Below are 25,463 nucleotides of genomic sequence, written 5' to 3'. Positions count from 1 at the left end.
AGAGAAGATACACTTACTTCCTCCTTTACATCTTCTAAAGTACATTTTCCCCACAGGAGACAATACCATGTCGCTGTAGAACATTTTGGAGAGAGAAAATGCTAAAGAAGAAAATGGAAATTGTCTGTTCTATTTCCTCCTAGAAAAAAACAGCATTCAACTCTTTTAAGTTCTTATTTAAATTCCAGTTAGTTAACATACAGGGGAATATTAGTTTCAGGTGTACAATATAGCGATTCAGGACTTCCATACAACACTCCGTGCTCATCGCAAGTGAGCATTCAACTTTTAAAAATATTCTGTTCCAGTTTCTCCTTGTAACTCTCTCTCTACAATCACACCATGCTCTATGTGTACATTTGCTCCCTGTTTTTTTAATTTAATCTCTCATGACCCAGTTTCTATATCAATGAAAAGTCCAAAAACATGACGTCACAGTATTTTTTAATATGGACGTGATGTATATTAAAACCTCACAGCAGCATAACAGTTGATGTAACTTCACCTGGCATTGTTTTGCATGTTCTGCACAGCCCATGTCCTGAAAGAGGAGTGGGCTAAAAGTCTACCAACCTGAAATTGTCAGGAAGCAATAAAGAGGCAAAAGCACTTATTTGGGATCACAGAACAGAAATTCAGGCTTTACAGATTTCAGTAGCAATCTGATCGTGTCCCACTAGGGAGCAAATGTCAGGAGTTTTTAAAGACAAAATGGGAACACTCCTATATATTGTTTATAACGAATTTTGATTGGTGTTGGAGGCAGAAAATGAATCTTGGCTAAACAGAGTTGGTTACTAAGGCTGTCACTAAGCAAAAGTTTGTTACTGTAGCAACTTGCAGGTGTTTATGCAGAGTCCTTGGTGTATTTGCTGCCCTGAGGCCCTGTTCAGAACTTCATGGTTCCCCCTCATGAGGACGTGCCTAAGGCCCAACTCCTTAATGGCCTCTTGGCTGCATTTTAAAACCCCTTCACATAGGTGAGCTCATTTCATTTCCTCTCTTACAAGTCTTACCTTCTGGGTTAGAGGAGGGGTGTGGAGTCAGGCCACAGTGTGTTCCCTGAGTTGTTTTCGAGATTCTCTGAGCCCAGTCTCTGGGGATCAAGCCAAGGACATGGTGACAAAGAATTCCTGCTGTTGGCCAGGAAGCGCCAGGCAGTCCACACCCCAAAATCACCCTCAGTGATGTTTAAGCTGGGGGAGGAAATTGCAAACGGCAGTGCCAGGTCACAGCAAATATTTGGGTCCAGGAGGGGAATGCCAACACTGCTAGTTTTCTAGATCCACTCTATTATTGCCTCAGCCACACAGTAACATGATTGAATTATTTGGGCTATTTTATTACCTGTATTACCTAAAGCTTCCTTTTAAACAGAGATTGGGTTTAAAAAAGTGATGCTAGAGTATTAACATCCTGATATTACCAATAATCTAAGGGACTAATGCTACCTAAAAAATAAGGGTGCTCTCCAGATACTTAAGGAGGGATAAATTTTGGCTCCTTGATTGGAATCACACAACTGCCTCAAGCCCAATTTGTAGAGTTTCAAAATGATAGTATAGAAGACAAAATAACCATGACCTTCCAAGTCTTTCCTTTATGCTAATTTCCAAAATTATGGTACAAAATTGATTATAACAGGAAGGTCCTTGATCATAACTTGCTTGGTATAGTTGTTTTATCCCAAGATTTACAAAACAAAACCTATGTTGTTTCTTGTGTTTTCAAGATGTGAATTTTGTCTTAATTCACATATTGGTATGGTTGGTGCCAATGGGATCCTATGCATAGGAGAAAAGTTTTTAAACAATTGCTGGAAGAAAAGCAAGAATAAAGAAAAGCCTTTTGCAGTTGGTGGCCCGATGAGTTTTGCTGCTATTACCCATAGTGTATATGGACAGGGGGGAGAAAGTTTACTATCTTCTCACCTGCTTTATGAGTCCTCCCTATAATTAATGTCTAGGTGTCTTTGCGGAGATCTCTGATTTTTGCATAGGATGAATTCCTAAGACTCTTGATCACATTGGAATTAAGAATTATTCAAGGTACGAGGTACAATAGCATGCCACTTTTACCTATGACATAATGAAATAAGATAGAAAATATAAGAAAGCTCATTTAAAATTATTAAGACCATGTGTTATCCTAGGGTTAGCTTTGACTGCTACTCTAGAACAGGAAAAAAATAGTATTAAAAGGACCAAGACTGCTCAAAGGTTGTTGGCTGTTCCTGTGCTTCTAGAAAGTTCCTTGGTGCTCTCTGTTCGTGCTCTTTATGCCACATTCCCCAAGCGGTTCAGGAAGGTAAAGTCCTTATAGGTTCAGCCAGTGGTTCGTTTTTATCTCACAGGCATCAGTTAAGTATGTACTGTATCCAGCAGCACAGGCCAGATGCTGAAAACCTGAAGACAGGTGTGTAAGTCACAGTGATGCCTTTCAGGAGTGTAAGATCTAATGGGGAAATATGCCTATGAAATTGCACAGAACTTTGCATTTTTATAAAGGTAACATGACAAATAATAATGGACTATACTCGGAGGTTCAGATAAATGGATTGCCAAGTTAGAAGGGTCAAGGAGGCCTTTCTTAAAGAGATGGAGTTTAAGTTTGGTACATACATTTGCCACTGCCTGTCTTGTAAAAGTCAGGAAAAGGGAAAACCTTGGTAATAAATTGTAAAACTCTTACTGTACAGTGACTGGCTTCTGAAATAATTTGTGTTTCTATCCTTCCCTTACTTTACTTCCATAAAAGTTTGTATTTTCTAAAGAGGATCTCTCTCTAGAGAGCTTTTCTAATGAACTGTGTTATGAAAGTGGAATACTATCTCACATCTGAAACAATATCATTTCAGTTAGAAGAAGAAACATCTTAGACAAATTTTATTTCATAAAGACTTCTTCATTAGTACTTTTCTAGGCTTATTAGGACTGTATGCCAAGCACTATATTTATCTAGCCTTGAAGAAGTTGGTTTTGCAACGGTATAGACATGAAAGCATCCGGGAGATACAGACTTGGGTGAGGCAAGAGCACGTGTGCACACATGTGTGTATGTGCGTGTGCATGTGTTTGTGGTCGGGGGGGGAAAGAAAAAATGTATTTCAGGGACAGAAGGAGTCATGTAGAGATGCCTTAAATAAATGGTTGACTTGCATGTACAAGAAGAAATTTAACAATTAATTGTGACCTACTTCTGTGTGAAGAACTGCACGAGCATTCACTGGCACTTAGGATGGTGGCCAGGTGGTGTCCCTTTAGAAGCTTCTTGTACCTCTGCCCATCTGTTCTGTTTCACCCTAATCACATAGGTGGCCAGTGGGCTTTTTGTTAGGGCCATCTCAATAAATCATTTACATAACTGACATTTGCTTTGCTGAAGAGGTATTCCTCAATTACAGTAATACCTTCCTCCTGAAAAAGGGAAGACAACAAGATGACAAAGGTAAGAGAGCTCAGAAATAGAACAGGTTTAGCCCAGAGAGCAATAATGTTAGAACCTCGAAGCCAGCATCTGTTTCACAGTAAATACTAATATGGAATGAAAAGGGAGGGTAGGAAAACTAAGTTTTAAAACCAGTCTCCAAAGCCAGTGAATATGCTTTCCACATTCCCAAAATGAACCCTGAAAATGTTTTCTCCCTGGAGAAAGTCTTACGGTCAGAAGAGACAAGCCTTTGAAGACACAAGAGCTTAAGTCCATTTCCTCCTCTGTGACTTCCTAGTTGTTCTATGTGTATGACTTTGTTGCTTGGATTGCTAATTTTAGTATTCTTAATATCAGAAAAGTCATGTCTACCCTATCATAGCACTGAGCGGATAAGGAGACTAGCATGCAATATCTTGGAGCATGTGTGCATCCCACATATAAATTAAATGAACAGTAGTTAACTTTTCTAGGCAATTTGGGTTTAAAAAAAATTAGCACTGCCTGTATGAACTCATTTAGCCTCAGCAAATTTTAAAATAGCTATTTTTATACCCATTTCAGTGATTGGAAAACTGAGGCATGGAGAAATTAAGTATCTGTCCCAGGTTATAGAACCAGGAAGTAACTGAGCCAGAATTCAAACTGAGGCCGTCTACCCACAGAGACTGAATTCCCAGACCCCCTGCACTGCTCAATAAATAGTGACTGTAAGTAATGTTATGACTATTACTTCTGTCTTCTCCTGGAGTAGCGTCACACCTGATGCTCTTCTTAATTTTACCTTAAAAAAAAATTCTTAGCACCTTCTTTTGATTATCACTTTTTAATAATTATCTGANCTCCTGGAGTAGCGTCACACCTGATGCTCTTCTTAATTTTACCTTAAAAAAAAATTCTTAGCACCTTCTTTTAAGATTATCACTTTTTAATAATTATCTGATTATAAGGGATTCGCTTACCATAGAACTTGTTGCACATAATTATTGATATTGTCTGAATGCTTGAGAGATTCAAGAGCCAACTTAAAATATTTAAATGCCAACATATTCATTTTTCTATAACTCTAGGCAACAAAATGGATATATGCACAATTTATGTATGTAATAAACTCTGTGTAAACACTTGCTGATGACCTACTTTCCTCCAAGTCTGTCTCATTTTTTAAATCTGTACTCTTTTTGCATCAGGAAAAATCTTTTTTTTTTTTCCCTCTCCCTTCATTTCCTCCTCCTTGTCAATTGGAACTAACAAATACAGTAGAATGCAGTTCATGTCACACAGTGTGGGTTTCAGTATTGAACCCAATTGTCTCATCCTAGGCAATGAGTCTGTATGTAATATCCATTTCTTCACCTGGGAAGAGTTTTGGAAAATAAGCCTTCTTCTTCTTGTAACCTTTTATTTGAGAGCTTAGCAGAAATAAACACAAGACAAGTCACCATCAAAGTTTCTAGAAAATCAAAGCACAGTTTAGTTGTCTCTGTCTTCCATATTTTATTAGATATTACAATGCCCTTATTTCTTATAAAGAAGAGTGCTGCATTATTTCCATTATTTTCTCTATGTTCCAGCTAATAGTTCACCTTAGTAGAAGGATATTGGATGCTAGGAGCTCATCTGAGTTCATCCTGCACTGATTCATACATTTATTCTTCCAAAATATTACAGAGCTTTAAGAAGAATGTGGCAGTTCTGTATGTTCTGACCTGAAAAGATGGTCAAGATAAGTTAAAAAAAAAAGTTGCAAGACAATATGTTTACTAGGGTCATATTTTTTTTCAAAAGAAGTAAAATGATTCTATGCATATATGTATCTATAGAAAATCTCTGGAAGAATGTATTCTAAAATGTTAACGTTAATAACCTACTTCTGAGAAATATTTGGGTATAAGGGCAGTGAAGGACAGGATGAAGCATTCTTTGTTATTCGTACACTTTTGTATTGTTCCGTTTTGTATAGTTATTTAATATTACTTAGCATTACTACCGTAATCGGAATTAAGAAATTTACATCATACCTGTCATTATAGGATTCTGTGCTTACACAAAGACCAATGGGACATTTCTGAATGTGATGATACTGCAATCTTAACACATGGGATAAGATAAGTGAAAACAGTAATTATAACACAGAGAGAGAAAGGTAATCAGTTCCGTAAAAGAAGTGCACATATATTTGAGATGAAGAGAAAAACACATGTTATTGTGCATGTTAAGAAAATTTTTTAAAAAAGATAAATGACATTCAGTTGACAGGGAAAATATTTTAGCAGGCAGAGTCATTTAACTTGAAGCAATGTCTGTCTTTTCTCCTTTCTGCTGCTGGTGTCTGGAATATAGTAGGTGTTCAATAAACATGGCTTGCAAGAAAGAGGAAAGAAGGAAGGTGGGAGATATGAAGAATGATGGAGTAACCATCTGCTCATAGAAATTTAGAGCTAGGTGGGATATAGAGATTATCTCATTTCATTCTTCAATGCTCATCAGAAGAACAGCATGATTCCAGCATGGTGCCCTGTGATAGATGGGACCTCACCCAAGTTCCACCCAGAAACTTTTATTTCATCTACTTTTATTACTTAAAAGTTAATGATCTAGTTCAACCCTTATTTTAGCAATGAAATACATTTTCAGGTGAGTGAACTGTTTCCTTTGTTATAGGGATAGCTAGTGGTGCATGTACTTGAAGCTAGAATTTCTGAATTTTTAGGAGTGCTTAGTAGTGTTTTTTCAATGAACACGAGCCCAGGCAAAACAGCTATCTTGTCCAAAGCTATGAGGTGTGAAGTATATTTAAATATAAGATGTATTAAGGAACAGTGAACAGCTCAGATTGAATAGACCACATGGCTTACACTGCGGATTCATCAGAGAAAATCCAAGTTGTACTTCAGAGCCGTTTAAGAAGAGTAATGAGAAGTATATGCATGAGGATGTTTCATGAGGTAGGGGAAGGAGTGACTTCTGCTTTTCAAAAATGAAGGAAAAGAGACCAGAACTAGCTTCCTTCCGGAAACATTTAAAAAAAAAAAAAAAAAAAAGGTCCACGATATATGCCATAACACTGCTCAAGACAGTGAATATTGAACAACAAAGGACAATGACTATCAAAAGACAATGAGAGACTATTGAGAACACCAGATGTGAATTCTGCAGTTGTCCTAAGCTGCCTGTGAGTTTCCAGGATCTGGTGTGAAAAGGGGGAACTGACGCAGAGAGGAGGTCAAGGGAGCTAGATCAAAGAGGCGGAAAGAGGCAGGGTATCAGAACGGAGAGAGCTGCGGACAAGGATAGCAAAACGGGAAATGAGCAAGAGTAAGACAGAAGTCTGCAGAGGTTTCTCCTCCACTTTTCAGCTGCTCAGTAAATGTGTGAAGAACTACTCTGGCTAGAGGCCAATATCCTAAAGGTTAGAGGTACTGCTCCCTGGCGCTCACCTGCCCTTGTTTGGGAATATAGTTCCTGTTCCCGCCAGCCAGAGTAGGAGACCTCATAATTCATGAGGCACATAATTCATGAGTCTGAGAGAAGGACTTGCCTCAGCAGGAACAAAATTAGCCCTGAACTATCCTCTGCTGTATGATCAGTGAACAGAAATTAAAAACCCGATTCAAAAGGATCAAATTATTTCTAAGAAACTTCACTACCTCCCAGAGCAACAACAACAAAACTAGAATTGGTTTTAATTTTCTAAGTAGCTATTTCTCCATTTTTAATCATAAAGATTATATTGTCAGTTGGTGTATTTTATAATTGAGATTGAAATATTTTTATAGGCACAATTATTTAGACACCAGAAAAGTTAACATTAACATAGTTAACATATATGATTATAATGTAGTTTCTATGACCCCAATTTCATAATTCCCCTAATTAAAAAAAATCATGCTATTTGCCTCTTTTTTCCAACATAATTAATTGATAAAAAGCTTGCTCTGATAAAAAATGCTCAGACTGAATTTTTGAAATCTGACCCATATATATGGATTGCGGAATCATTGGGCACCAACCAAAGTTATTTGAACTCTTCTTCAGGGCTTCCTTGGAGGTGCAAATGATGTGGTTTTCCCTGTTTGATAAATCTGTCCAGAATATACAGGAGCCACAAACTCTTTTCCCCGTGGAGGGTGGATTGCTTCATATACCCACTGTTCTTCCTTCCTTGAACATGCTGGTGTTCTAGATGCTTCTGCTGATTCCACTGTACACAATAAAACTTTGCCTTGAAAAGACTTATAAAATAATTTATATTCATCTTCATGCTCATGACTGANAACCAGGAAGTAACTGAGCCAGAATTCAAACTGAGGCCGTCTACCCACAGAGACTGAATTCCCAGACCCCCTGCACTGCTCAATAAATAGTGACTGTAAGTAATGTTATGACTATTACTTCTGTCTTCTCCTGGAGTAGCGTCACACCTGATGCTCTTCTTAATTTTACCTTAAAAAAAAATTCTTAGCACCTTCTTTTAAGATTATCACTTTTTAATAATTATCTGTTTATAAGGGATTCGCTTACCATAGAACTTGTTGCACATAATTATTGATATTGTCTGAATGCTTGAGAGATTCAAGAGCCAACTTAAAATATTTAAATGCCAACATATTCATTTTTCTATAACTCTAGGCAACAAAATGGATATATGCACAATTTATGTATGTAATAAACTCTGTGTAAACACTTGCTGATGACCTACTTTCCTCCAAGTCTGTCTCATTTTTTAAATCTGTACTCTTTTTGCATCAGGAAAAATCTTTTTTTTTTTTCCCCTCCCTTCATTTCCTCCTCCTTGTCAATTGGAACTAACAAATACAGTAGAATGCAGTTCATGTCACACAGTGTGGGTTTCAGTATTGAACCCAATTGTCTCATCCTAGGCAATGAGTCTGTATGTAATATCCATTTCTTCACCTGGGAAGAGTTTTGGAAAATAAGCCTTCTTCTTCTTGTAACCTTTTATTTGAGAGCTTAGCAGAAATAACACAAGACAAGTCACCATCAAAGTTTCTAGAAAATCAAAGCACAGTTTAGTTGTCTCTGCCTTCCATATTTTATTAGATATTACAATGCCCTTATTTCTTATAAGGAAGAGTGCTGCATCATTTCCATTATTTTCTCTATGTTCCAGCTAATAGTTCACCTTAGTAGAAGGATATTGAATGCTAGGAGCTCATCTGAGTTCATCCTGCACTGATTCATACATTTATTCTTCCAAAATATTACAGAGCTTTAAGAAGAATGTGGCAGTTCTGTATGTTCTGACCTGAAAAGATGGTCAAGATAAGTTAAAAAAAAAAGTTGCAAGACAATATGTTTACTAGGGTCATATTTTTTTTCAAAAGAAGTAAAATGATTCTATGCATATATGTATCTATAGAAAATCTCTGGAAGAATGTATTCTAAAATGTTAACGTTAATAACCTACTTCTGAGAAATATTTGGGTATAAGGGCAGTGAAGGACAGGATGAAGCATTCTTTGTTATTCGTACACTTTTGTATTGTTCCGTTTTGTATAGTTATTTAATATTACTTAGCATTACTACCGTAATCGGAATTAAGAAATTTACATCATACCTGTCATTATAGGATTCTGTGCTTACACAAAGACCAATGGGACATTTCTGAATGTGATGATACTGCAATCTTAACACATGGGATAAGATAAGTGAAAACAGTAATTATAACACAGAGAGAGAAAGGTAATCAGTTCCGTAAAAGAAGTGCACATATATTTGAGATGAGGAGAAAAACACATGTTATTGTGCATGTTAAGAAAATTTTTTAAAAAAGATAAATGACATTCAGTTGACAGGGAAAATATTTTAGCAGGCAGAGTCATTTAACTTGAAGCAATGTCTGTCTTTTCTCCTTTCTGCTGCTGGTGTCTGGAATATAGTAGGTGTTCAATAAACATGGCTTGCAAGAAAGAGGAAAGAAGGAAGGTGGGAGATATGAAGAATGATGGAGTAACCATCTGCTCATAGAAATTTAGAGCTAGGTGGGATATAGAGATTATCTCATTTCATTCTTCAATGCTCATCAGAAGAACAGCATGATTCCAGCATGGTGCCCTGTGATAGATGGGACCTCACCCAAGTTCCACCCAGAAACTTTTATTTCATCTACTTTTATTACTTAAAAGTTAATGATCTAGTTCAACCCTTATTTTAGCAATGAAATACATTTTCAGGTGAGTGAACTGTTTCCTTTGTTATAGGGATAGCTAGTGGTGCATGTACTTGAAGCTAGAATTTCTGANATGGTGATTAACACAATATAATAAAATAAAATTTAAAAAAAAAAAGAAATTTAGAGCTAGGTGGGATATAGAGATTATCTCATTTCATTCTTCAATGCTCATCAGAAGAACAGTATGATTCCAGCATGGTGCCCTGTGATAGATGGGACCTCACCCAAGTTCCACCCAGAAACTTTTATTTCATCTACTTTTATTACTTAAAAAGTTAATGATCTAGTTCAACCCTTATTTTAGCAATGAAATACATTTTCAGGTGAGTGAACTGTTTCCTTTGTTATAGGGATAGCTAGTGGTGCATGTACTTGAAGCTAGAATTTCTGAATTTTTAGGAGTGCTTAGTAGTGTTTTTTCAATGAACACGAGCCCAGGCAAAACAGCTATCTTGTCCAAAGCTATGAGGTGTGAAGTATATTTAAATATAAGATGTATTAAGGAACAGTGAACAGCTCAGATTGAATAGACCACATGGCTTACACTGCGGATTCATCAGAGAAAATCCAAGTTGTACTTCAGAGCCGTTTAAGAAGAGTAATGAGAAGTATATGCATGAGGATGTTTCATGAGGTAGGGGAAGGAGTGACTTCTGCTTTTCAAAAATGAAGGAAAAGAGACCAGAACTAGCTTCCTTCCGGAAACATTTAAAAAAAAAAAAAAAAAAAGGTCCACGATATATGCCATAACACTGCTCAAGACAGTGAATATTGAACAACAAAGGACAATGACTATCAAAAGACAATGAGAGACTATTGAGAACACCAGATGTGAATTCTGCAGTTGTCCTAAGCTGCCTGTGAGTTTCCAGGATCTGGTGTGAAAAGGGGGAACTGACGCAGAGAGGAGGTCAAGGGAGCTAGATCAAAGAGGCGGAAAGAGGCAGGGTATCAGAACGGAGAGAGCTGCGGACAAGGATAGCAAAACGGGAAATGAGCAAGAGTAAGACAGAAGTCTGCAGAGGTTTCTCCTCCACTTTTCAGCTGCTCAGTAAATGTGTGAAGAACTACTCTGGCTAGAGGCCAATATCCTAAAGGTTAGAGGTACTGCTCCCTGGCGCTCACCTGCCCTTGTTTGGGAATATAGTTCCTGTTCCCGCCAGCCAGAGTAGGAGACCTCATAATTCATGAGGCACATAATTCATGAGTCTGAGAGAAGGACTTGCCTCAGCAGGAACAAAATTAGCCCTGAACTATCCTCTGCTGTATGATCAGTGAACAGAAATTAAAAACCCGATTCAAAAGGATCAAATTATTTCTAAGAAACTTCACTTCTTCCCAGAGCAACAACAACAAAACTAGAATTGGTTTTAATTTTCTAAGTAGCTCTCATTTCTCCATTTTTAATCATAAAGATTATATTGTCAGTTGGTGTATTTTATAATTGAGATTGAAATATTTTTAAAGGCACAATTATTTAGACACCAGAAAAGTTAACATTAACATAGTTAACATATATGATTATAATGTAGTTTCTATGACCCCAATTTCATAATTCCCCTAATTAAAAAAAATCATGCTATTTGCCTCTTTTTTCCAACATAATTAATTGATAAAAAGCTTGCTCTGATAAAAAATGCTCAGACTGAATTTTTGAAATCTGACCCATATATATGGATTGCGGAATCATTGGGCACCAACCAAAGTTATTTGAACTCTTCTTCAGGGCTTCCTTGGAGGTGCAAATGATGTGGTTTTCCCTGTTTGATAAATCTGTCCAGAATATACAGGAGCCACAAACTCTTTTCCCCGTGGAGGGTGGATTGCTTCATATACCCACTGTTCTTCCTTCCTTGAACATGCTGGTGTTCTAGATGCTTCTGCTGATTCCACTGTACACAATAAAACTTTGCCTTGAAAAGACTTATAAAATAATTTATATTCATCTTCATGCTCATGACTGATAATTGCTTCATGAGTTTAAAATTGGGGTCAGAGGAATTCCACCGCATACTATGCATTAGGGGGTGGGATTGTGTGCTTGTTATTTTCCTGGGTCTATATAGCCTGTTTTAAGGTTATTTGCTTTAATTCTGTGGTAAGTTCACCAGAATCAGTTGGTATCAAATTATAGCTAATTTGCTAGAGTATGGCCAGCTGAGAACAGAGACGGCAAAGTGAATGCCACTGAGGAGGGCAGGGCTATTAAAACAGACAAAATGAGCATTATTGCATAGTTCAGTGTGCATGATAACACTGAAAAAATATCCAATGTGAGATGAATAGGAAAGATATTCCATATTTTTAAAATTTGAGATGAATAGGAAAGATATTCCATATTTTTAAAATTTGCCATTTCTTTCTATTGACAAGTATTAGTCAAAAGCCAAGTGCTGTTTAAAGGGTAATATATGGACCAAGATTACCAAGACCAGAGAAATAGCCTTGACATATGCTCCAGAACTATCCAAAATGATCTATCCTGGAGCATAATTTCAGGGGAAAAGTGATCAAGTGATGGGATCTGACCTTATCAGGTGTTTGCAGAATCATCCGGGAGCCAAGAGCCCAGCCTTTGGAAGTCTGCCCCTGCATGGCTACACACCCCAGAAGTGCCGGAGAAAGGCAGCCACTTGAAGAACCCATGGCACTCCCCCAGCAGAGAGGTTTGGGGAGACAGAGATCCGAGCTAAATTGTCTAGAGCAGGCTTTTGTTAATAGAGTCAGCAAGCTTCAAGTTATTTCAGCCTGTGAATTTCTTACTGCCAGAGGCAATCTCTTTGCCTCCTTCCCAATGAAGCTGGAAAAAAAAAAATTGTATCTGTTTTGCAAGTCTTGCAGATTTATAAGTTTTTGTATTGAAGGTGAACCCTCTCATAAGAGAGTTCAATACAATTATTCTTGAAAATAAAAATCTCAGAGTTGATAGATGAGGACAAAATATCGTCTCCTCAAGCTGTATGGCCCAAACATTTTGCTGAAGCATCTGTGAATGGTGAATATGTCTAGCTTTCTTTTTCTTAGTAAGAACATTAGTAATGAAAACTTCAACCCTTCTTTGCCTAATATAAGATATTCCCTTTGTTTACTGATAGAATTATCTTCTGATAATCTGTTGATTTTCCAAGTCATTCTTTATTGTTCATCCAAGGGGCACTAACATTTGTGGAGTAGCTAATAGATACTAGACACAATCATGAGTGTTCGCAGTTAGTCCTTAAGGCAGCCTTAAGATAATGCTGTTCCAGCTAAGGGAACTGAAGTTTGGTGAGGTTAAGCATTTCCCCTAATAAGAAATGTGCCAGAACCTGGATTAAAATCAGGCCATTCTTTTCTCTCAAAGGAAAGATGAAGAGGGAGGGGGCTGCATGGTTGAGGGCCTTGTGCCTAAGCTCTTTAGACCTGAGACAGTAGGTCAGTTTTTCTTGGGTTTTCATTACCTGTAACAAGGCTGCTCTTTATCGGGAGTGAAATGTATTCCTCCTTAGAATGAAGAGACTAATGCATGTTAACATTCCAAAGACACCCGCCTTTATTATGTGGGGATAAACACCCACACCCACCTTGTTCCTACCCTCCTCCCACCATAACCAATTGAAGCCAGTTTCAAATGGCAGAACACAAATTATATCAGAATCTGTGTGATGGCTGTAATATCCCCTTTAAATGAATTGGATAAAACCTCTCTTCGGTCTAACCAGGAAGTTTTGTTTAAATGGTACCTAACTCCGTTTTAAAGCCACCTGATAGGGGCGCCTGGGTAGGGCAGTTGTTAAAGCGTCTGCCTTCTGCTCAGGGTGTGATCCCTGGCGTTTCCAGATCGAGTCCCACATCGGGCTCCTCGTCCAGGAGCCTGTTTCTTCCTCTCCCTCTCCCCTGCTGTGTTCCCTCTCTTGCTGGCTGTCTCTCTGTCACATAAATAAATAAAATCTTAAAAAAAAACCACAAACCTCCTGATAATACAAGGAAACCCAACCATAGCCCACAAGTGAGTCCTTAGAATTGCATTTTCCTTGGCAGGTAGATGGTTTTGCTTCTTGCAGAAATGGAAGGTAATGGAGAATAGTGGTTAAGAATATGGGTTTGGAAGTCAGGCAACTGAGAATTGTAACCCAGTACAGTCATTTGTGTGACGGTGAGCCGTTATTTAAACTTTTGAAGTCTCACTATGCTCCCCAACACTTGGGGAGAAAATTGCCTGCCTGCAGAGATGCAGTGAGGACAGAACATTGTGAGTGCACGCAGCACTTGCCCGGCACCTAATGTCAGCTGCTGAGCATTTCCTCCTCGCGGGGAGTCAGCTGAGACTTTGCACGTATGTATCAGCTCATAGAGAACAGCGCCAGGAGGTAGATGTGATCTTGTTGCCATTTTACACTTAAGAAAGCCGAGGTTTATAGAAGTTTATATAAAACATGACTCTAGTCACATCATGATGTCAGGATATGAATGTTGGTTTATGTCTACTGTCGACCTGTGAACACCTAAGTGCGGTCCTATTCATTTTGTACCTGTGATCCTTATGTCACCTTGAAATAAGGAGACCTGTAATTCCTGATATAGGGAATTAGTGATAGAGGCTCTGGCTTGTTAAAGGACTTGTAAAGGGTGGAGTCAGGATTAAAACCCAGGTCTGTTTGATACTTCCTTGTCTTTACTACTAGTGTCTCCCTGTCCTTCACCTCCTGAAACCTCCATCAGAATACACTCGATATGTGATGGGACTCTTTCTATGATGCAGGACCCCCACTATCTCTGTCCAGTATTAACCCCTTCAGTGACTCCAAATTACCTATGGAGTAAAATCAAATATCTTTGTAGAACTTACTTGACTTTACCTGGATGGAATCCTGCCTCCTTCTCTGGTCTTGGTGCACGGCCTGCCAACCCCATTGGGTGTATCCTACAGCCTCATGCACTGCTTCTAACTCCCCCACACTTGTCATGGTGTTTTATGTCTCTCTGCTTTGTTTCATGCCTGGAAAGCATTTACCCAACCACTTTGAGACCTCCTATTCATTTTCAGAAACCTTTCTGAAGTCCTGGTCCACAAGTAACACTGACCCCTCCCATGGTGGTGGCCATCATAAGTGATTGGCAGCCCTAACTGCTGCTTTCAGTATTCGTTAAGGCTCTGGCTGCTAGGCTATGTTTCCAGTGGACTGTTCCCAGCCAAGGGCTGCTACTAGCTCCGGTCTATTTCGGTGAAACACAGGATTCCCCTCATGGGGGACTCTAGCTCAGGGATGTTCCATTGGCTTGGTGGAATCTTTCCTAGTGCAGCACTTCCAGACTCTTTCCATCCAAACTTCTGTCCTTCCATCCTCCTTTCCCTGTGTCAGACTTCTGTCATAGTCTGAAAGGTGCCTTTTCTTGCTATTGATCATTAACCCTTTATCCTCATAGACATTTTCCCCAATAAATTTCTTATATGTCTGTTTCCATCTTGATGTATGCTTCCTGATGGACCTGGACTAACGTAGCCTTAGGGGTGCCCTTCTCTATCCTGTCCATACACCATCACAAACAAAACAATCACATTTATAACTTATTTCTCTTTCCTAATTAGATGGTGAGGGCAGTAAAATCAGAGGAAAAAAACACATTTTATTACATTTATTTTTGGTACTTAACACATTTCTTGGTACTTAGTGAATACTTAATAAGCACTTGGATAAATGAGTGCTAAAAGTATGATCTCATCTAACATGAGTTTATTTAGGTCAAAACAAGCAAAAACTACATGTTTACTTCTCAGTTAACACCACCAACCAATGTGGAGATACCTGGAAGTCAGCTTAGGGTCACGAATGCTTGGCTTGTGTTTCAGAGTATTACCATATTGGGCATACAGAAGCCCAAAATATTTTCTTGAGTTCAGATGAGTTTTCATGCTTATGAACTTAATTTAAACTGAAATCTTGAAATCTCACTGAATATCTCTCATCACTAAATGAAGCAGCCTTGATTAATCACTCTGAGCATTTCAAAATATTCTGTCAGTTAACCTATATTTAACATAAGCATCTGTAAAATCTATATGAGAGCATTCATTAGAAGGAAAGCATATTCTTGGAGAGCTGTAAAATCAAATAGTAATTCTTAATATTTCAAGGGAGGAGTAGGGTATATAATGTTTCTATTTATTACTAGCAAAACTATTAAATCTGCTCTTTATAAATCTGCTCTAATCTATACAATGATAAAACTTATTTTTTATCAGGTTGGTTTATATATATATATACACTTTATATATAAATTAAATAGTCTATTTATAATTGAAATCTCTTCACATAAAATTACACTGGTTTGGCAACCTCACTCTGAAATACTATGTCATTGCTTGATACCAGCCAATTCTACTATTTATTTCTCTCCATTTTTCACACTTGGGATCTCTGTTAGATTTTTTTTCCACGTGTGATCTCTTAAATATGGTTTATGCTGCTCTTGCACCATGGATGATGATAATAATAAACATTGCTTTCTAAATGTCTATCATTTGCACCAAAAATTATGTGTTAAATGCTATTATTCCCATCTTTTGAATGAGATACTAAGGATCAAAGAAGTAAAATAACTTGGAAGGCTACCACCTTATCAGTGCTTTGAACACAGATCTGCCTGAATTTTGGACTGTCTAATCTTAGTACAGTTGTTTAGTGTTTTGACTGTAAGATTTGAAGATCATCTATTGAATATTTTTTTAATATTAAAAGCATACAACACTTTTCTAAGAACCTTGAAGTTTATTCTAGAAGCAACAGAAATCACTTGGGTTTTAATACAAAGGAAAATAATACAATTTGGTTTGTGTTTAAGTAAAATGTGGAAAGTGGATAGTGTGAAACATGTAAAGGATGTTAGATAAAACTAGAAAAGGAGAGGTCTGGAAGCCAGTTATCAACATGACTAAGCAGTAGGGGATCAGGGTCTAATTTGAGAATATAGGCAAGGGTTTGTGTGGAGGGGAAGATCGGAGAAATACTCCTAAGCTCAATGACCCAACAATGTATGAACTGTGGGCCTTTTGTCAAATTGTTTAGCCACAATGAATCTGTTTGCTCCTCTGTAGAATAGAGATAATAAAATCTATTTCAAAGTGTTATTATGAGCTTTAAATGCTAGCATATTGCATGTACTTGGATAGTACATGGTTTGAATCTAGGTGCTCTTATAAGTACTGTAAGCACTAAGAATTTATTTCTCAAGGCTTCATTAGTGAAGTATTATCATTATCATAGGTTTATAGAACTCAGGAAACTGAGGCATCGTGAGGTAAAAAGCGATGGAGCTGTGGCAATATAAGATTAAAATAACTGCATATATTATATATCTGATATGTAGTCGGTGCTTTATAAATGCCTGCAATTAACCACCTGGATTAATGTTCCTTGAGCAGTAGAAACAAATATGGCTTGTTTCTGTAACAGGGTAACCTAGCACTTGGTGTGAACTAAACTGATCAGATCCTCATTGACACAGGTCAGGTCCTGTTCTTGGTGCTGGGAATAAATACAGTGGTGAAATAAACATGCTCCCACCTTCCTGATTTTTTTTTTTTTTTCCTGTTGGAACAGATGTTCTGATGACTAGGTGATTGAGTGAAGGAAGCAGAGTTGGAAAACTATTTCCAAATTATTTTCTGCAACATTTTTTTTTTTTCTTTCTGGAAACATTTGCTTAAAAAGCTGCCACAAGAAGACTCTACAACCTCTTTCTACTGCATTTTCAGTGAGGGCTAGGGGAACAAATTTGCTCCAGGTTCTTTCATGAGCTCTTTCCCTTTTCATAGAGTTAACTTTAAACTCTGGGCTGTCACATGTTCAGTCCCACAAACTAGCTGCTTCTTTTCTGGTAAATCCTCAGCTTTTAAAATAGTGCCTAAAACGATAAGCACTCAATTAATGTGTGTTGATGAATGGATGAGTGAATCAATAAATAAAGGCAATTTTTTTCACCGTATAGACTGTTCATTCCTTACATAGAGTAAGATGACTTCTCAGGAAAAATTGAGTATTTAAGAATTAATTACTAACTGGCATGTGTGCTAGGGTTTATAGTTGTGCAAGAAGATATGACAATTTGAAAGGGGTTCTTCAGAGTGATTTCTAACAAGCATTGAGAAGATAATTTTGGCTACATTTATGTGGGCACCAAAACCACAGCATTTCTTTGAATTTCAGAATTTGCCATTGTGCCATCTTTGGTGTTTTTTTTTTTTAATTTCACTTTCAAAATCCATATCATAAACAATTTTGTAAAAACATTAATCCTCAGTATAAATGTATCACTCAGTGTTACATCATGCACAATGTATCATAAGAAAACTTCCCTGTGTCCTTCCACCTCTTTCTTCCACATGCACACGTATATAGCACATACATAATTATAGCATGTATGCTATTTAGAAATTTCCTTTTTTTTCACTTGATATTGTATCATAAGCATATTTATACAGCACTATGTAATTATATAATTATCATTTTTACTATCTGGATGATATTCTTTCTACTGACCCCAACCCTATGTGGCTGCCCACCCACTCACCTTCAGCAGAGTTGTGCAATTTCATCAGTTCCAAATTGTGTCAAAAAACATGCATTTGTAAGATACAGTCATTACATTGTATCATTTTCTAGTTGGAGAAATGCTTGAAATTCATACAAATAAATAATTCTTTCCACTTAAGGGTGAAGATACAAAAACTGAGGGAGCAGGAGGCAGAGTAGGTTAGGAAGAATGGTGGAGTGCCAAGTGGATATGGATTATGTGACCTGGAACCATCACTTAACTCCTCTATACCTCAGTTTCCTTGAGTCTGTCTCACTTAGATTGTATTTTTAGGGAAGTCGTGTTTACCTGCCTAAGACATCCTACCTGCCTCAAACTAGCCATTGGCATTTTTAAACCAATCTACACAACACAGAATCAAAATCAATCATGTAATGCACTTAGCCGAATATTGAGCATATTGTATGTGTTCAACATATGCTACCTACTGCTGTGTTTGTGATTATAATGATGGTGATTATACCAAATCTCTCCTTGGTATGGGACAGGTGTATTCTGAAACTGTCCCTTAGTTTGTTGTCAAGAAGTGTGAGTTATCAGTAGGATTTCCTCACCCTTCTCTTGGAACTTTTTCCTGTGACTGTTCAGAATCATTGTCATATTCTCATCCAAATGAAGAAAGGTCAGAGAAGATTAAGGGTTTTTTTTCTCCCTGCTGCTATTATAGCTGTTTATCAGAAGGAAACAAACTGTCAGAACTGGAGGAGGACCCAGGCCCGCTCATTTATCTTCGCCCCCTTCTTTCAATGCAGGATCACTACTGATAGAACATCCTCAAGTGATTCTTTTTAAGTGACTCAAGCAATATCAATTAGACTGTTATTTGTCATAACAATTTATTGGCTTTTGGTAATCATAAAGTGAATTACTGCTGTTACTCTCCAACATTACAATGAATCAGTTCATAGAAGCAATTACAAAGAGGAGTGAATTACTCTTAATATTTCTCAAATAGGGGTGCCTGGGTGGCTCAGTCCTTGAGCGTCTGCCTTCGGCCCAGGGCGTGATCCCAGAATCCTGGGATCGAGTCCCACATCGGGCTCCTCTGCTGGGAGCCTGCTTCTTCCTCTCCCACTCCCCCTGCTTGTGTTCCTTCTCTCTCTGTCGAATAAATAAATAAAATCTTTAAAAAAAGAATATTTCTCAAATAAATACCATAAAGTAAGCAGGTCCTAAAGAATGTCACCATAGTATCCATTATTCCGTTTTTTTTTTAACTCATTATTAAGCTTCTAGATACTCACTAAACTTCTTTAGGTGTAAAATTGACTAGCTTTGGGAAACTCTGCTATATTGACTCCAAATGATATATTCTGGGAATGGCAACATGATAACTATAGTTAACAATATTGCATTGTGTGTCAGAAAGTTGTTAAAAGAGTACATTTTGAAAGTTCTTATCAAAAGGAAAAAATTGTAACAATGTGAGGTGATGGATGTTAACTAAACCTAGTGAGGTAATTATGTATATTGTGACTATATCTGTATCTATTTCTATATCTATCTATATACACACACACACATAAAATCATATATCTTAAACAATGTTATATGTTAATTATATCTCAATAAAATTGGGAAAATGATTTTGAATTAAAACTGGTTTTTGGAAACAAGCAAAAACAGAAACAAACCCATAGATAGAACAAACTGATGAGTTTAAAAGGCTTTTTTAAAAATGATAGTAAACTGATGAGTTTATTTGAGAATAGTAGAGGAATTGCAATTCAAGACAGGCAAACTATGGTGAACCACAGACAGGTCTGAAGAGACAATGGGACGATCAAGTTTAATTAGGCTTTCGGAGGAGATTGGGGAGGGTTGTTTTGAACAAAAGTTCATTAGAGAGGAACGAGTTTGAGCTTGTGGTGGTTTCTCCTTGGCTGCAAGCGGTGGTGAGCGTGTTGCTGCTGAGGGAGAAAGAGAACTTTCTCCCTTTCCTTAAAAGCAGGAGATGAAATTCCCATGTGAAAAATGGGCTCCCTGGTGGAAATAACTGTCATCTTCCTTTCTTTTGCTGGTCTTGCAGGCCCCAGGGCACAACACCCACAGGAGAGCTCCCCCTTTAGGGCCTCCCACCTACATGGTAAATGAGCATTCTTTGATTTATTCTCACAAACCTCCAGCATGACATACTGTAAAATGAATATACTCCTGGAAACCGTAGAGAAATGTAAGTTCTTCCCTGTGAGTGCCTCTATTCAGTAGCTTTTCATTCACATACGTTTTGCTTGGGCTGTTTTCTAACTTCCTTAAGAGTAATGTTGTGCCGTAATTCTATCTCTTCCCTAGAAATGATTCTCTGTCCTGCGAGGCTGCAGGATCACTCAGCGAGAGTGGGACCAAATCAAGTGGAACATCTGACACACTGAATGTATGTGAGTACCACATTAACAGCTTTTAAAACGTGAGAAAAAATATCTTGTATGTGATTTAAAGTGCCTTGGAGTCAGCTGAATTGATGTGCTTAATTGCTGGATCCTTAGTATGGGTGAGCTCTCACTGGTGACAGTGGGGTTTACGTGTACAGCTGTGACAGGGATTGATTTCCCCTCAAAGCACACACACTGTATTTGTGCCTGGGACCACTTTGTCCCTTGCAACTGCTCTGCTTCTAGTAAAACTTGGAAAGCTGCTTTCTGACCCGGACTGCATGCGTTCTCACCTACTCCCCTCTCTGACTCCTACTGAACCCTCTATTTACCCTCCTTTTATCCTTCCGTCCTTCTGGTCCACCAGACACCATGTTAAGCTTTAGTTGTCTCCCTGAACCGGAAGTCAGCCAGTTGTACTGGGGTTCTCTCTTACCTTTCTGTTCTCTCTCAACCTTATCCCCTGTTTGTACTTACTTTGCCAACTGCTAGGGTAATATTTACTTAACATCGTTATTGGAGTGTCTTATGTATCCTTCACTAGATCAAATTCCCCCTGCAGGCAAGGATCCTGACTGTTTGCTGACATATCATAGTTACTCAGCATTTCCATGCTGCCTGACCCTGCCTGGTCCCTAGTGGGATTTGACCACTTAAAGTATTCCCACACTTTCATGGTTGTTCAAAATATCTGTGCTTCTTTGACTCCTATCTTTCCCAGACTTGCTCAGTTACAGATAAAAAAGCCTCCTTCTTTCTAGAAAAGATAAGTCTATCCAATGTGAACATCACTAAATTTTTCTTCACTGGACTTTAAAATATCTCTGTTTCTATCTGTACTGTATTTCTTGTTTCCCAAAATAACCTCTTACATTAGATTTTAATCCCAACACTTTACATTTTTTACCAACTTTATTAAATCAGCTATTCCTCCCCAGTTTGCATCTCTCCATTTTCCTGTTTCCCTCCACACAAAACGCAAACATACATATGTTGCCCTTACCATGGAAAAATTCCACTAACCAAACCAAAACAAAACTCTTTCATCTCACATTTCTCAGGTTTTCCCCCCAATTTAGCTCCTTTTAGCCATTCAAACTTCTTTATAGAACTGTCATTGTTCTTTGCCAAGTCATGGTAAACTCCACAAGAGAGGGGTTCTTTTTATTGTGTTTTGCAGTATATTTCCAGTATCTGGTACAGTATCTAAGATGGTAAGGGCTCAATGATTAAATGAGTTAATTTTAGCTACCCTTTCACTTCCCACTCTCTACCTGAGTGTTAAAATTTTGCTTCAAGCACTGCTTAAATTACTCTCACCACAATAGTTCCCTTCTCTGTCATTCAATCTGCAGTCACATTGGAAATACTTCTCTTATATACCATATCGTAATCTGTCTTAATTCTTGTTTACTGTATATGCCTCATCACTTCCCCAGCATCTCAGGAGGTCAGAACAATAATTTGGTTATTTCTTTAGCTCTCCCATCTCTTAACAAAGGACTTGCCTGTCAATAATTACTAATGATTTGAATTAATACTTTAAGCCTTAAAGGATCCTTTAACATTGTGCTGACCACATTAGATTCACCTTTGATAAAATATTTCGTCCTGGAAATAAAAACATGAACATGAATTAAGGTAGCCTTTTAAAAACCATTTCAAATCATTAAAATAAGAATTTTTTAAAAACTGCTACGCTGAATGAATCATGATATATGTGCTTTGTATTTTTGATCCCTGCATTTACATAATTAGAATTATCTATCCATGTATACACATATGCATGCAATTACCTATCCATATACACACATATACATGCATAAAAATGTATTTGTGATCACTTGATAAAAGAAAAACTCATTTCTAAGAGAATAAAATCATAAAATCCTCTTCTGGGTCCTTTAAATGCACCCAGTAGGTGCCCACAAGGTAGAAAATCCCCAAGAAACTTGTGCTGGGCGCCTGAACAGAGACTTAGGAATTACTCCACACTCACCTTCTCTCTGTTTTCCTGTTGGCCTTTCCAAAACAGGTTCTCATGTTTTTCCCTATTTGCTTCTCTTCTTCCTCTAACTCATATAGATCAGCAGCCTCAGTTGAGTATATTTGCCCCAGGTTCAATCTTCTAAGACTCCTTTTTGAAACGGTATTTCCAGTATTACCTACAGGCTGCGCACGCTGAAACCCATGGATTGAATTTTCTCCACCATGCACCTTGCTCGGGCCTTAGGAGACCTTAGGAGTCTCGGGGAAGGGATCAGGCAACACCAAAGTGATTGTTTGGTAGCTTGTGGGCTAAATAATGTATTGTTTAATTACCTTTTCTGTTTTCTCATTAGCTGTAATTTTATGTAAAACAAAATCATTTATTTAAGAAAAATATGGTGGATTGAATTTGTTTTTGCCCCTAGCAGAAAGTGGCCCATGTGCAGACTTAAAATTTGAATTCTGTTGCTTGTGTCATGCTCACTCATAGGATCACTGTTTATCATAGGGGAGTCTGCAAAATCTAAACAATTCCCAAAGCAAAAACATTTTAAAAATCTAGAATCATTAACAATTAAGGGGGATCCATAAAGACTTAATGTGGGAGGTCTCTCAGTTTCTAATACAGTGACTTGGATGACTATATGGTATATGCCTCTTCTGTAACTACTTGGCCCAGGCATTAGGCTAATTCTTACAACTCTATATGCATAGGATATATCACAGACACTAACCTAGAAGAACCCCAATTTACTGTCTGGGCCCCATTTAGTTGTTTAGTTGGGTATCCTTTGTTTACTCGTTTTATGCTGCCCTCTGCTCTGGAGGCTGACCTGTAAATGCTAGATCAGAGGGCTTTAGTCCCTTTTTTGGCCAAAGGAGAGCACCAGCAAGAGATAATAAAAAGGAAAAGTGAGATCAAGGTACTCACTCCATAGGCCCCCTTTCTGTATGTTTATCTAAGATTGGCTAGATCCTTCAGCCACAGATCTGTTTCAATCAAAGCTACCTTCCATGGGTGAAACGTGTGGACACTGTTTACATGAACAGCTCCCCCGCCTAGGCCTTTCTGACCTAGAGGTATTAATAACTCTTTTTGTCTTACTACTTCAGAGCCCTTCACCCCAGTTCCTCTACACCCTGGGTACCTCTTTGTAAATAGTTCCCTTTAAACTTAACTCTCCACCAACGGCCAGATATGTCCTATCAGAGCTCTGTTATAATGTCTCTCTTTCAGATTCTTTAATCACTGTCATATTGACTATAAGTTTGCAAAATTTATCACTAATAGTAGTAAGCAACAAATTAAATGTAAATATTTAGATAATAGGCATGAACTGCATGTTAATACAAAAAGAAGCCTTGGGAAAATATGATAAAATATTGCCTTAGCCATGTTTGTCATTTCCTTCTGTACATTGAGATTGGCCTCTGAACTATATTCTGGAATTGAATTATTAGAAGGTGGTACCATTTCCTCCGTACTTTTTTTTCCCCCCAATGGATGGATAGCATTGAATTTCTACTGATTCTACCAGGGTTATAAATCAAACTTTCACCCATTTAATTTTTCCTTTTAGAAGGTGTTAGGAGGTAATTGACTCATATGTCCAGTGGTTGAGCTCTTTTAGACCTTGATAAAACCATCAGTTTGGTGGTATGGGCGCCCCTATTTACCAAAAAAAAAAAAAAAAAAAGGAATTCTTGGCTATCTTGGTATTGTTCACATTCAACAAGTTAGAGATTTTTTTTTAGTGTTTTGTTTTTTATTATTTATTTATTTGTATTTTTAAAGAGGAGATGTCTCAAAGCAATAGAATTGGATCTTTTCTAGCTGAGAAGAATTCAAATGAGACATATGCTTTTTTTGTTCAAGTACACAAAATACCCTCTGAATATTTTTTAAAGTCTGTATTAAAGGAAAGAGGCTGTTCTTAATATTAAACTTAGTCCTATATCTAATCACCGACCAAAATATCTCCACAGCATTTGAGTGTTGGAAATTTACTTGCTGCTTTGAAATCATAAAAGAGATTATAAACCTATTGTGGAGAGTTTGAGAAATTGAGGGAAAAAAAAGTTTATACCTCTAACCTAGAACTATTATAATTTTTGTACATTTACATCATTTTTTAATATAGTTTTAATCTTAGTGTATAACCAGAATTTGCATCCATAGGCCAAGAGTTTTTCTGAATTACTATATAGTTTTATAACAACTAATTTTAGGATATCTTTAAGAAAACTATTTGGCACAGAGTAAGTATTCAATAAGAGCTTTTATTTCATGAAACAGATACTTAGTGCAGTGTTAAAAAAAAAATAGACACTTCCATGATAATGCCATTCACTGAGAAGCAACTACTTCCATATTGTGAATTAGAAAATTCCACAAGTTTTAAGATGCACATGTGGCTTTCAAAATTTTCCGGTTTTAAAACTGCAGCACATCTTACAATAGTGTAAAATAGTTTAGTTTTCAGCATGTTTTTATTTTATATGCTACATAAAAAAGCAGGAGGTTCATGATATTTTAATTTCTGAGATAACCAGACATAGGGGTGTGTGTGTGTGAGTGTGTGTGTATGTGTGTGTGTGTGTCTGTGTGTGTCTGTGTCTGTGAGGTCAGAAGTGGCAGTAAATTCTGATAGATTATACCTCATCACTCACATGACATCTGTTTTGGAAAGGAAGTCCTTCCTATTTAACCATAAAAATTGCTACAAAAAACCATAAAATTCAGATAATGAAATAAAAAGGGGAAGTCATTAATTTCACTGCTCGAGTTACAGGGCTTATGAAATTTTTTTAGTGCATTTCTCTTTTAAACTTTTAAATGTTTGAAGTTGTGTATATTTTATTTTTATTTTTTTTTAAAGATTTTATTTGTTTATTTGACAGAG

The 25,463-nt window shown here is 37.4% G+C and overlaps 1 long non-coding RNA gene across 1 annotated transcript in view; it reads left to right on the top strand.

The window, feature by feature from the left end:
* LOC117796738 overlaps positions 1 to 20,557 on the top strand; it is a 455,682-nt gene extending 435,125 nt beyond the window's left edge. The window contains exon 3 of the long non-coding RNA XR_004621395.1: positions 20,492 to 20,557. This is a non-coding gene — a long non-coding RNA (uncharacterized LOC117796738). The remainder of the gene's footprint in view (positions 1 to 20,491) is intronic.
* The last annotated feature ends 4,906 nt before the right edge of the window (positions 20,558 to 25,463 follow it).

Source organism: Ailuropoda melanoleuca, chromosome 16 (assembly GCF_002007445.2).
Source record: "Ailuropoda melanoleuca isolate Jingjing chromosome 16, ASM200744v2, whole genome shotgun sequence".
NCBI lineage: Eukaryota > Metazoa > Chordata > Mammalia > Carnivora > Ursidae > Ailuropoda > Ailuropoda melanoleuca.
This window is presented reverse-complemented; position numbering and strand designations above follow the sequence as displayed.